General features: G+C 39.3%; 1 long non-coding RNA gene across 1 annotated transcript in view; it reads left to right on the top strand.

Moving 5' to 3' along the window:
- The window catches only part of LOC123938682, a 29,944-nt gene extending 16,663 nt beyond the window's left edge, over positions 1–13,281 (top strand). The window contains exon 3 of the long non-coding RNA XR_006817760.1: positions 13,088–13,281. This is a non-coding gene — a long non-coding RNA (uncharacterized LOC123938682). The remainder of the gene's footprint in view (positions 1–13,087) is intronic.
- Positions 13,282–13,521: the final 240 nt, after the last annotated feature.

Genomic DNA, 13,521 nt, shown 5'->3' with positions numbered 1-13,521 from the left:
TGATTATGTTACTTAAAATTGTAGCGCCCAGGGTGCCTGGGTGGCTCAGTGGGTTAAAGCCTCTGCCTTCGGCTCAGGTCATGATCCCAGGATCCTGGGATCGAGCCCCTCATCGGGCTCTCTGCTCCGCAGGGAGCCTGCTTCCTTCTCTCTCTCTGCCTGGCTCTTTGCCTACTTGTGATTTCTCTCTGTCAAATAAATAAAATATTAAAAAAAAAATTGTAGCACCCAATTAGGAAGGAGTCTCTCTCTGAGCTATTCCATGGAAAGAGGCATGCAGCAAGCTCCAGCCAAGAGTCAGCAGAAAACTGAGGCTCTTGGGGAACCTCAGTGGTTTAGTTGGTTAAGGATCCAACTCTTGATATTGGCTCAGGTCCGATCTCAGGGTTGTGGGATAGAGCCCTGCTTCAGTCCCTATGCTCAGTGGGGAGTCTGCTTGAGATTCTCTCTCCCTCTGCCCCTCCCCTCACCCTACTCTCTCTTTGTCTAAAATAAATAAATAAATCTTAAAAACAAACGAACAAACAAACAAACTGAGGCTCTCATTTTGAAAGCCTGCAAAGAACTGGATTCTCCCAATAACCACATGAATTTGATTGCAGATCCTTCCCCAGTTGAACCTCCAACAATAGGTTGACCATAGCCAACACCTTGATTGCAGCTTTGTGAGACCCTGAAGCAGAGGGCCTGGTTAAGCCATTCTAAATTCTTGTCCACAGAAACTTTGAAATAACATGTTACATTGCATTAAAGTACAAGTTTGTGGTCATATTGTGACACATCAGTAGATAACAATACACCTGCCATATGGGTATCCCATTGATCAGCATCATTCAATGAAAAGACCATTCTTTGCAGTGTCATCTTTGGCAGAAATCAGACACTGTGTTTTTTATAATAATGAGAAGTAAAAACTACTAAATTTCCAATAGAGGTTTTTTTTTTTTAATTAACAGATAATGTATTATTAACCCCAGGGGTACAGGTCTGTGAATCACCAGGTTTACACTTCAGAGCACTCACCATAGCGCATGCCTTCCCCAATGTCCATAACCCAACCACACTCTCCATACCCCCCTCCCCCCAGCAACCCTCAGTTTGTTTTGTGAGATTAAGAGTCTCTTATGGTTTGTCTCCCTCCCAATCCCATCTTGTTTCATTTATTCCTTTCCTACCCCCAAACACCCTCTCAACACAAAACTTTGTTTTGTGAGATTAAGAGTCTCTTACGGTTTGTCTCCCTCCTGATCCCATCTTGTTTCACTTTTTCCTTCCCTACCCCCCACAATCCCCACCTTGCCTCTCAAATTCCTCATATCAGGGAGATCATATGATAATTGTCTTTCTCTAATTGACTTATTTCGCTAAGCATAATACCTTCTAGTTCCATCCACATCATCGCAAATGGCAAAATTTCATTTCTTTTGAGGGCTGCATAGTATTCCATTGTATATATATATACCACCTCTTCTTTATCCACTCATCTGTTGATGGACGTCTAGGTTCTTTCCATAGTTTAGCTATTGTAGACATTGCTGCTATAAACATTTGGGTGCACGTACCCCTTCGAATCACTACGTTTGTATCTTTAGGGTAAATACCCAGTAGTTCAATTGCTGGGTCATAGGGTAGTTCTATTTTCAACATTTTGAGGAACCTCCATGCTGTTCTCCAGAGTTGTCGCACCAGCTTGCATTCCCACCAACATTGTAGGAGGGTTCCCCTTTCCCTGCAACATGGCCAACATCTGTCATTCCCTGACTTGTTAATTTTAGCCATTCTGACTGGTGTGAGGTGGTATCTCATTGTGGTTTTGATTTGTATTTCCCTGATGCAGAGTGATGTGGAGCACTTTTTCATGTGTCTGTTGGCCATCTGGATGTCTTCTTTGCAGAAATGTCTGTTCTTGTCCTCTGCCCATTTCTTGATTGGATTATTTATTCTTTGGGTGTTGACTTTGATAAGTTCTTGATAAATTTTGGATACTGGCCCTTTATCTGATATGCCGTTGGCAAATACCTTCTCCCATTCTGTCAGTTGTCTTTTGGTTTTGTTAACTGTTTCCTTTGCTGTGCAAAAGCTTTTGATCTTGAGGAAGTCCCAATACTTCATTTTTGCCCTTGCTTCCCTTGCCTTTGGCAATGTTCCTAGGAAGAAGTTGCTGCGGCTGAGGTGGAAGAGGTTGCTGCCTGTGTTCTCCTCAAGGATTTTGATGGATTCCTTTCTCACATTGAGGTCCTTCATCTATTTTGGGTCTATTTTTGTGTGTGGTATAAGGAAATGGTCCAGTTTCATTTTTCTGCATGTTGCTGTCCAATTTTCCCAATACCATTTATTGAAGAGACTGTCTTTTTTCCATTGGGCATTCTTTCCTGCTTTGTCAAAGATTAGTTGACCATAGAGTTGAGGGTCTATTTCTGGGCTCTCTATTCTGTTCCACTGATCTATGTGTCTGTTTATGTGCCAGTACCATACTCTCTTGATGATGACAGCTTTGTAATAGAGCTTGAAGTCTGGAATTGTGATGCCACCAACTTTGGCCTTCTTTTTCAACATTCCTCTGGCTATTTGAGGTCTTTTCTGGTTCCATATAAATTTTAGGATTATTTGTTCCACTTCTTTGAAAAAAATGGATGGTATTTTGATAGGGATTGCATTAAACGTGTAGATTGCTCTAGGTAGCATCAACATTTTCACAATATTTGTTCTTCCAATCCATGAGCATGGAACATTTTTCCATTTCTTTGTGTCTTCCTCAATTTCTTTCATGAGTACTTTATAGTTTTCTGAGTATAGATTCTTGGCCTCTTTGGTTAGGTTTATTCCTAGGTATCTTATGGTTTTGGGTGCAGTTGTAAATGGGATTGACTCCTTAATTTCTCTTTCTTCTGTCTTGTTGGCGGTATATAGAAATGCAACTGACTTCTGTGCATTGATTTTATATCCTGACACTTTGCTGAATTCCTGTACAAGTTCTAGCAGGTTTGGAGTGGAGTCTTTCGGGTTTTCTACATATAGTACCATATCATCTGCAAAGAGTGATAGTTTGACTTCTTCTTTGCCAATTTGGATGCCTTTACTCTCTTTTTGTTGTCTGATTACTGAGGCTAGGACTTCTAGTACTATGTTGAATAGCAGTGGTGATAATGGACATCTCTGCCATGTTCCTGATCTTAGCAAAAAAGCTCTCAGTTTTTCTCCATTGAGAATGATATTTGCTATGGGTTATTCATAGATGGCTTTGATGATATTGAGGTATGTACCCTCTATCCCTACATTTTGAAGAGTTTTGATCAAGAAAGGATGCTGTACTTTGTCAAATGCTTTTTTAGCATCTCTTGAGAGTATCATATGTTTCTTGTTCTTTCTTTTATTAGTGTATTGTATCACATTGATTGATTTGTGGATGTTGAACCAAACTTGCAGCCCTGGAATAAATCCCACTTGGTTGTGGTGAATAATCCTTTTAATGTACTGTTGGACCCTATTGGCTAGTATTTGGTGAGAATTTTCACATGTGTGTTCATCAAGGATATTGGTCTGTAATTCTCTTTTTTGATGGTATCTTTGTCTGGTTTTGAGATCAAGGTAATGTTGGCCTCATAAAATGAGTTTGGAAGTTTTCCTTCCATTTCTACTTTTTGGAGCAGTTTCAGGAGAATAAGTCTTAATTCTTCTTTAAATGTTTGGTAGAATTCCCCTGGGAAGCTGGCTGGCTCTGGGCTCCTGTTTGTTGGGAGATTTTTGATGACTGCTAAAATCTCTTTACTGGCTATGGGTCTGTTCAGGTTTTCTATTTCTTCCTGGTTCAGTTGCAGTAGTTAATATGTCTCTAGGAATGCATCAATTTCTTCCAGATTGTCAAATTTGGTGGTGTGTAGTTGCTCATAATATGTTCTTGTAATTGTTTGTATTTCTTTGGTGTTGATTGCGATCTCTCCACTTTCATTCATGATTTTATTTATTTGGGTCCTTTCTCTTTTCTTTTTGATAAGTCTGACCAGGGCTTTATCAATCTTATTAATTCTTTCAATGAATCAGCTCCTTGTTTCATTGATTTGTTCTACTGTTTTTTTGGTTTCTATTTCATTGATTTCTGCTCTGATCTTTATTATTTCTCTTCTTCTGTTGGGTTTAAGGTTTCTTTGTTGTTCTTTCTCCAGCTTGTTTAGGTGTAGGATTAGGTTGTGTATTTGAGACCTTTCTTGTTTCTTGAGAAAGGCTTATATCACTATATATTTTCCTCTCAGGACTGCCTTTGCTGTGTCCCAAAGATTTTGAACTTTTGTGTTTTCATTTTTATTTGTTTCCATTAATTTTTTCATTTCTTCTTTAATTTCCTGGTTGACCCTTTCATTCTTTAGTAGGATGCTCTTTAGCCTCCATGTATTTGGGTTCTTTCCAACTTTCCTCTTGTGATTGAGTTCTTGCTTCAGAGCATTGTGATCTGAAAATATGCAGGGAATAATCGCAATCTTTTGGTACCGGTTGAGACCTGCTTTGTGACCCAGGATGTGATCTATTCTGGAGAATGTTTGTTGTGCACTAAAGAATGTGTATTCTGTTGCTTTGGAATGGAATGTTCTGAATTCATCTGTGATGTCCATCTGGTCCAGTTTGTCATTTAAGGCCTTTATTTCCTTGTTGATTTTCGCTTGGATGATCTGTCCATTTCAGTGAGGGGAGGGGTGTTAAAGTCCTGCTATTATTGTATTATTGTCAATGTGTTTCTTTGAGTTTGTTATTAATTGGTTTATATAGTTGGTTGCTCCCATTTAGGGGCATAGATATTTAAAATTGTTAGATCTTCTTGTTGGACAGACCCTTTGAGTCTGATATAGTGTCCTTCCTCATCTCTTATTATAGTCTTTGGCTTAAAATCTAATTGATCTGATATAAGGATTGCTACCCTAGCTTTCTTCTGATGCCCATTAGCATGGTAAATTGTTTTCCACCCCCTCACTTTAAATCTGGAGGTGTCTTTGGGTCTAAAATGAGTTTCTTATAGACAACATATTGATGGGTTTTGTTTTTTTAATCCATTCTGATACCTTGTGTCTCATTGAGCCCATTTACATTTCAGGTAGCTACTGAGAGATATGAATTTAGTGCTATTGTATTGCCTGTAAGGTGACTATTACTCTATATTGTCTCTGTTCCTTTCTGGTCTACTAATTTTATGCTTTCTCTTTGCTTAGAGGACACCTTTCAATATTTCCTGTAGAGCTGGTTTGGTGTTTACAAATTCTTTTAGGTTTTTTTTTGTTGTTGTTGTTGTTTTGTTTTGTTTTGTTTTGTTTTTGTCCTGGAAGCTTTTTATCTCTCCTTCTATTTTTCAGTGATAGCCTAGCTGGATATAGTATTCTTGGCTGCATGTTTTTCTCATTTAGTCCTCTGAATATATCATACCAGTTCTTTCTGGCCTGCCAGGTCTCTGTGGATAAGTCTGCTGCCAATCTAATATTTTTACCATTGTATGTTACAGACTTCATATCCCGGGCTGCTTTCAGGATTTTCTCTTTGTCACTAAGACTTGTAAGTTTTACTATTAGAGGACGGGGTGTGGACCTATTCTTCTTGATTTTGAGGGGGGTTCTCTGCACCTCCTGGATTTTGATGCTTATTCCCTTTGCCATATTAGGGAAATTCTCTACAATAATTCTCTCCAATATACCTTCTGCTCCCCTCTCTCTTTCTTCTTCTTCTAGAATCCCAATTATTCTAATTTTATTTCTAATGATACTTATGGTATCACTTATATCTCGTATTCTCCCCTCGTGGTCCAGTATTTGTTTGTCTCTCTTTTGCTCAACTTCTTTATTCTCTGTCATTTGTTCTTCTATATCACTAATTCTCTCTTCTGCCTCATTTATTCTAGTAGTAAGGGCCTCCATTTTTTATTGCATCTCATCAATAGCTTTTTTTATTTCAACTTGGTTAGATTTTAGTTCTTTTACTTCTCCAGAAAGGGCTTTTATTTCTCCAGACAGAGGTTCTCTAATATCTTCCATGCCTTTTGCGAGCCCAGCTAGCACCTTGAAAGTCGTCATTCTGAACTCTAAATCTGACATATTACCAATGTCCATATTGATTAGGTCCCTTGGCTTTGGTACTGCTTCTAATTCTGTTTTTGTGTGTGTGGTGAGTTTTAATGCCTTGTCATTCTATCCAGATAAGAATATATGAAGGAGAGAATAAGATACTAAAGGTGTGGAAAAGCCCCCAGAAAAATGTGAGTTAACCAAATCAGAAGAGACCCCAAATTGTGGATGGAAGAAAGGGGGTAAAAAGAAGTTCAAAAAAATTTTTTTAATAAAAAAAAAAAGAAAGAAAGAAAATATAGATATTAGCCTGGTGAATAGAACAGAGCCACCCACTTAATTTTGGGAGTACTTTGGTCTCTAGAAGAAACTACCTTCCAAAATTTTAAAGAAAGAAAAATATATATATATATATATACACACACACACAAAAATAAGTGTAAACATGATGAAGGTATGAAATATGACTGTAAAGATGAAAATTTTTTTAAAAATCTAAAAAAGGAGTTGATAAGTTGGGAAAAGAAAGAAAAAGAAAGTGAAGAGAATTTGCTCAGGCTGGAGACTAGAAAAAAGCCCTGTGCTAGATTTAGGGTATAGTTTGATCTATTAGAAGAAGTTGTATCCCAAAACTTTTTAGAAGAAAAGACCCTATGTGTATACAAAAAATAAAGTTAGATACAATGAGGGATAAAATATGACTATAATAATGAAGGTTCAAAAAAATTTTTATGAAAGGTATTGTTAAGATAAACTAGTTAAAAAATGTTAAAAGAGGAAAGAGTAAAAGTTAAGAAAATTAGAATAAGAAAAAAATAAAATTTAAAAAAAATTAGTTAACTTTGCCAAACTAAAGAATCATGAAGAGAAAGCCATGAATTCCATGCTTTGCTTTCTCTGGAATTTCTCTGGAATTCTGCTGTTCTCCTTGGTAAGTGAGTTTGGTCTGGGCGGTATTTCTTGCTGATCTTCTGGGGGACGGGCCTGTTGTAGTGATTCTCAAGTGTCTTTGCAGAGACAGAATTGCACCACCCTTGCCAGGGCCCGAGCTAAGTAATCCGCTCGGGTTCAATCTCGGGAGCTTTTGTTCCCTGAATGCTTTCCATAGAGCTCTGGAGGATGGTAATGAAAATTGCAGCCTCCCAATCTCTGGCCCAGAGGAGCCGAGAGCTCAGGGTCCCACTCCTCAGTGCACCCTCAGAGAAAAGCGCTCAATCACTTCCATCTCCCTGGCCTCCGGCTACGTGCTGAGCTCACCCAGCCTGTGACCGAGTGTCTCTGTCTCTGGCACACAGCCCCGCCTGGAGTCTCCAAACCCAGCAGATCACTGCTGCTTTTCCAGGGAGGCGTCCCTGGATCTGCCACTTGTGGGGTCCCTGCTCAAAGAGCAGTGACCTGACAATGCCACAGATCACGTTTAAGGTAACCCCGAGCTGAGAGCTCACTCCTTGGCTCCATCTCTGTAGCCAGCTTCCCTGCTCTAATACCTGTAAGCTCTGCCAGACTCAGACACCCCCCGATCCTTTGGTGACCCCGCAGGACCAAAGACCATGCTGTCCCTGCGAGGGCTCCAGCCCCACTTAGCCTTGGAGTGATGTCCCTCAGTGCAGCAGACTTTTAAAAGTTCTGATTTTGTGCTCTGTTGCTTGCCGCTTGCTGGGAGCCAGCCCCTCCCCCTGCAGTCTATCTTCCCATCACTTTGGATTCACTTCTTCACAGGTCCTACCTTTCAGAAAGTGGTCGATTTTCTGTTTCTAGAATTGCTGTCTTCTTCTCTTCAATTTCCTGTTGGATTTGTAGGTGTTTGGAATGGTTTGATAAGCTATCTAGCGGACTTCCTACTACCTGATGTCATCTTAGCCTGCTACACCTCCGCCATCTTGACTCCTCCCCCTCCAATAGACTTTTAATGAATTGCCCATGATACATTTTCTACCTGACTAAGAATAATTGATGGCCAAGAAAAATCATGAGGAAAAACAGCTAATTAGATGGGAGAGTTTTCACAGTGTATCACGTAAGTGAAAAAATGGAGTTATAAAGTCATATGTTCAATTATATTCTACTTATGCAAAATGTGAGTTTTGTGTGTATCTGCATTATAAAAAGACTGTTAAAATGTGTTTGGGAGGGTCCCCTGGGTGGCTCAATCAGTTAGGCATCCGACTCTCAGATAATCTCAGGGTTATGGATCAAGGCCCATATTGAGCTCCGCACTTGGTGCAGAGTCGATTCAAATTCTTTCTCCCTCTCCTTCCCCATCTGCCCCTTCTCTCTCTCTTTCTGTCTGTCTAAAATAAACAAATAAATAAATAAATAAATAAATAATCTTTTAAAGAATGCTTTGGGAGAGAGAGGATTATAGGCATTTAACAATGTTTTTGTGTGTTTTAAAATTTTTCTACAGCAAATTATCCACCACTTTTCTACAAAGAGAATATATTACTTTTATACACACACAAAGCCATACACACATTTTTTTTTTAAATCAAAGAACATTCTCTGCTTGAGGGAATTTACAGTACAGTAGGAGATATGCTATAGACAAATAAGGGTGCTATAAAGTTAGACATTGTATATTCATGACCATTTGGGGACCCAACTTCAACTGTCCTAACACAAAAGACTCACAGACTGTGGCTGGCCTTGCTTGGATTGTATGCCATCCTTGAACAAATTGCAATATCCAGAACATGGTCTCTGTTCCAGGTCTGGATCATGAGACCACCTGATGAGCCCTGCCTATCATCAGCACCTCATTGAGTGTGGTGGTGGTGGGGTGGAGGGGACTTCCTAATGAAAAAAGGGTGCCATAACCAGAAGAAATAAGGAGATGTGACAGTGAAAGACCAAACGAGAAGCAAAGGCACAGAGGAAATGACACTTAACCTGAGTGTTCAAAGATGAGGAGGTATTTCCTGGCAGCTGGGATCAGGAGGGCATTTGAGAAGGATGAAGGTAAATAGTATGAACAGTGGTAAAGGGAGAGAGAGAGAGAGAGAGAAACAAGATCCTCTAGGCTAAGATGTTGAGCCTTCATCCTGAGAGTAATGGGGAGCCCCAAAAGGATTGAAGGCTAGGACAGATGTGTTTGATAACCTTTGTTTTCCCTGCAAGTTACAATGCCTGATGAATATTATTACAAGTAAGAATAGTAATAATATTTTCTGTCTCCTGCATGAGACTCCATGAACCTCCAAGTGACTGTAAGGAGGATAGAGGAATCTTTGACAATACCCCCCACTAAACCAGTGTGTTTCTATGTTTTTGACCATGATCCTCAGTAAGAAATACCTTTTATATCACAATTCAACTGAATTTGACTGAATCGTTTAAACAAACAAACAAAAAACTCTGCCCTGGACTACCTACTCCATGATGGCAGTGATCATGACTGTATGACTCTTTTGATTGTCACTATACCTTCTATGTCTGGCACAATGTTTGTCCCATGGTAGGCCCATAATATTACTATTATTACCGAGTACGTTTTCACTGAATGAATGCATGGTAGATTGATAAATGATTCAAAATGCCTTGCTAACTACAAAGAGTTACATAGATGCCAAAAATTGGTCTTAGCAACCAACTCAGAGCTATGTTTATGAGACTGTGTGGTAGACAAATCACCAGAGCAGACGGTGGGAAGGGATGCTGAGGGCAGGGCAGAGTTGGAATTTAATGCCAACAAGGGGTGGTGCCCCATGTACCACATTGGAGTGGTTCATACTACTTCCTGAGCCACAGTCCTTGTCCATAGCCCTGCTTCTTCTTTTACAGACTGAGTAATTTTAGTGGTATATGGGGACCATGAGTCAGAGAATGGAGATGAGAGAGTTTCCTTTGCTGGCCCAAAGATTCCATCTCAGAGATTGCAACAAATGCACAAGTTAATCTTTTTCTCTGAATATGGACCTGGGTTTAAAAAGCAATTGTTGTACATATCTTGAAAGTGCATTTGGCTCAAGAGGGTCGCCAGGGGCCACTTAAGCCTGTCATTTCCTCCCTGCCTCTTGAAGGTTATTGATCAGTATCAGTGGCAAAGCCCTTCCCATGCATTCTCTGTAACCAAGTTCTTTACACAGAAAGCCAAGTCAAGGAAATGACTTTAAAAGAAGCAGTTTGCCCAAAGATTAGCAGTGCTAACTGGGGCTGAGCAATGACTTCCTCCCAGTGTCAATATTCCTGCAGGTTTGAGGATTAAGATCCCATTTGAAGAAGGGCTTGTCAGAAGAACTAATGATTTTCTGTCTTTTAAAGAGCTAGAAACCTTCATGATAGACAAAGTCATCATTAAAGATCTTTAGTTCAGTACTGCACTAACAGCTTAATAGTTACAGATGACTGGGAAGGGGTTGGAGGAGGATTTCCAATACCAATCACAGGGAGCCTTTTTCATTCAACAAGCAAGTCAAGAGTTGAAGCCATGTTCTTAAAGAGGCCTTGAGCTTCAAGATTAAGGGACTTTAGGAACCAGCAGATCTTTGTTGGGTTTGTCTTTCTCCTGTCTGTGTCTTCTAAGTAATCACTTTGGTCAAGTTAAAGAACACCTTCCCTGAGCCTCAAATTCCTCAGCTATAAAATTTCAAAGGCCTTTGAGGATTAGGAAAAAAAAGGATAGAAAAGCATTTAGTACTGTAGCTATCATGTAATTGTTAAACATAGTTCTCATGCTGGTGATGACGGTCATGGTGATGGTGGTGATGATGGTAAATCTTCTTATTATTATTATCATTTTGTTTTAAAGTAATGTTAAGAAATAGAATATTAAGTTCATATTCAGAATTCAGTTGGGAAGGTGAGTTGGATTTCCAAATAAACATAGTGCCAAGCAGTATTTGAGAATAGCCATTTCTATCTTCCGGTCTTTACACAAGCTGTTTCATCTACTGGAAAAGACTTCTCACACCATGTTCACCTATTCAAACAGAGCCAGACTTCATTTCAAACGCTTTTATATAGAATAAAAGAGAGGACTGTCCTTGTCACTCAAGTCAAGCAAGCTGTTCTCCAAGCTCCCTAGTTTCTCTTACCCTTCACTTATGTGATTATCCCCCTGTAGCCCTTCAGTTAACACTGCCCTCTACTTGAACTAACTTGAGTGAGTTTCTGTTTTTGCAACCAAAGCGCGTTGATTAGGATACCACCAATGAGTGTCGTTTTAAATGTTTTAGTGTGAGGGTGTTGGGAACAGGAGGGCTGGAGCAAGCCAAACAGAAGGTGGGATGTGGAAGTCATGGGTTGATTATCAAAGGTCTTTAGAACCCATGAGATCTCTATGGAGGGAAAGAGAGATGATAGAAAAGACTAGAAACATGACTGACTTCAAGAAGAGCTTAGATAAATTTTTGTCCCACTAATTGAAATCACAGTATCTAGCGTGTGTAGCCAGCACAATCTAGGCAGTGGAGAGAATGCAAAGAAGAATAAACACAACCTCTGCACTTCAGGAAGCCACAGTTCTACCTACAACTTCTACTGAGTACAGATGAAGTGTAAAGATGACTCTCTAGCAGTTTTCTTAGGATCTTAAAGACTGATATGGAGGAAAAGGGGGCCTTATGAATGGAAAATAGCTTTGTAAATATAATGGATGTTAGTATTCAGACCAGGAATAATAACCGTTCACAGTTATGATCTACTGTGCCAAGCACAATTACAAATCTTTTATATATATTATTTGAAGGAAAATAAAGTGCCCTGCAAGTAGGTACAATTATCCCATTTTACAGATAAAGAAATGGAGCCTCAGAGAGATTAAGTCTTTGTCCAAGGTCACTTTGTCCAGTGAGTAACAGGACTAGAAGTCAACTCACATTTATGTAACAACTGGATATCTGTATGAAAAAAAAAAGGAATTTTGGCTTTTACCTCACATTATATACAAATATTACTTCAAAATAAACCATAGAACTAAAAGCAAAAGATAAAACTACAAACTTCTAGAAGAAATCATAGGAGAAAATATTCACAACCTTGAGGTAAGCAAAGATTTCATGGACAGGACACAAAAGTTTAAACCATAAAAGGAAAAAACTGACTAATTAGACTTCACCAAATAAAACACTACTGCACTTTGAAAGACACTACTAAGAAACTGAAGTGGCAAGCCACAATATGGAAGAAAATATTTGCAATGCAAATATCAGATAAAGGACTTGTAACCAGAATATGAAAAGAACTCTGGAAAGTCAATAAGGTAGTTCAATTAAAGAAAAACAGACAGAAGATTTTAACAAACCCTTCAAAAAAAGGTGACATATGAATAGCTAATAAGCACATGAAGAGATATTCAACATGATTAGTTAGAAGGGAAATGAAAATTAAAAGCACTATGAGATGCTATTTGATACCACTGAGAGTGACTAAACTTAAAGGGATAGCCAAAAACAAATATTGGTGAGGGTGTGAAGCAACCTCCAAAGTTACTCCACTTTGGAAAACTATTTGGCAGGTTTTTATTAAGTTAAACACATACTTACTTTATGACCCAGCAATCCCACTCCAAGATATTTGCCCAAGAGAAATGAATGCATATATCCACAAAAAGATTTTTACGTGAATGTGTATAACAACTTCATTCATGATAATCAAAAGAAGCAAACTCGAATGGCTAGACAGATTGTGATATATCCATGCAATAGTATATTACTCAGCAATGCAAAAGAACTGTTGATATGTGCAATAACACTGATGAATCTCAAAAATTTTATGTCTAGTGAAGGAAGTCATGACCAAGATAATACATAATTTATGGTCCAATTTATGTGAAATTCTGGAAATGGCAAAACTAAGTTGCAGTGATAGAAAGTAGATCAGTGGTGGCCTAGAGTGGGGGGTGGGGGGTTGGGATTGGCTGGAAGGAGCAGATAAGAATTTTTTTGAGGTGATGGGATGGCGGTGGTTGTATGGGTGCCCACATTCATCAGAATTTATCTAGTGTATGTGCACTTAAAATGAGTACATATTATTATATGTAAATTATATCTCCAAAAATAATTTTTTCAAAAGGAGAGAACCTTGAAACATGGAAAATTGTTCCACAGGTGCTGTGGCAGGGAGAGGGCCTCTACCAGCAGACATGTTGTGGAAGATGTTGAAGTAAACGACAGCTGGAAACCTTCAGAGAACATTTTGCTTTATAAAATCACTCTCTGCTTTGCCAAGACCTTTCACTCTCTAAGAGGTGGCAATCCCTTCTCAGGTTCTATCAGACACCAAGTGCTGGCCTGACAAGAACAGGACTGTCCTGGGGCACCTGGGTGGCTCAGTGGTTTAGGCCTCTGCCTTCAGCTCAGGTCATGGTCTCAGGGTCCTGGGATCGAGCCCCACATCGGGCTTTCTGCTCCGTGGGGGGCCTGCTTCCTCCTCTCTCTCTGCCTGCCTCTCTGCCTAGTTGTGACCTCTCTCTCTGTCAAATAAATAAATAAAATATTAAAAAAAAAAAACTCTTAAAGAACAGGACTGTCCAGAGGACAAC

The sequence above is a fragment of the Meles meles genome, chromosome 3 (assembly GCF_922984935.1).
Source record: "Meles meles chromosome 3, mMelMel3.1 paternal haplotype, whole genome shotgun sequence".
Classification (NCBI taxonomy): domain Eukaryota; kingdom Metazoa; phylum Chordata; class Mammalia; order Carnivora; family Mustelidae; genus Meles; species Meles meles.
This window is presented reverse-complemented; position numbering and strand designations above follow the sequence as displayed.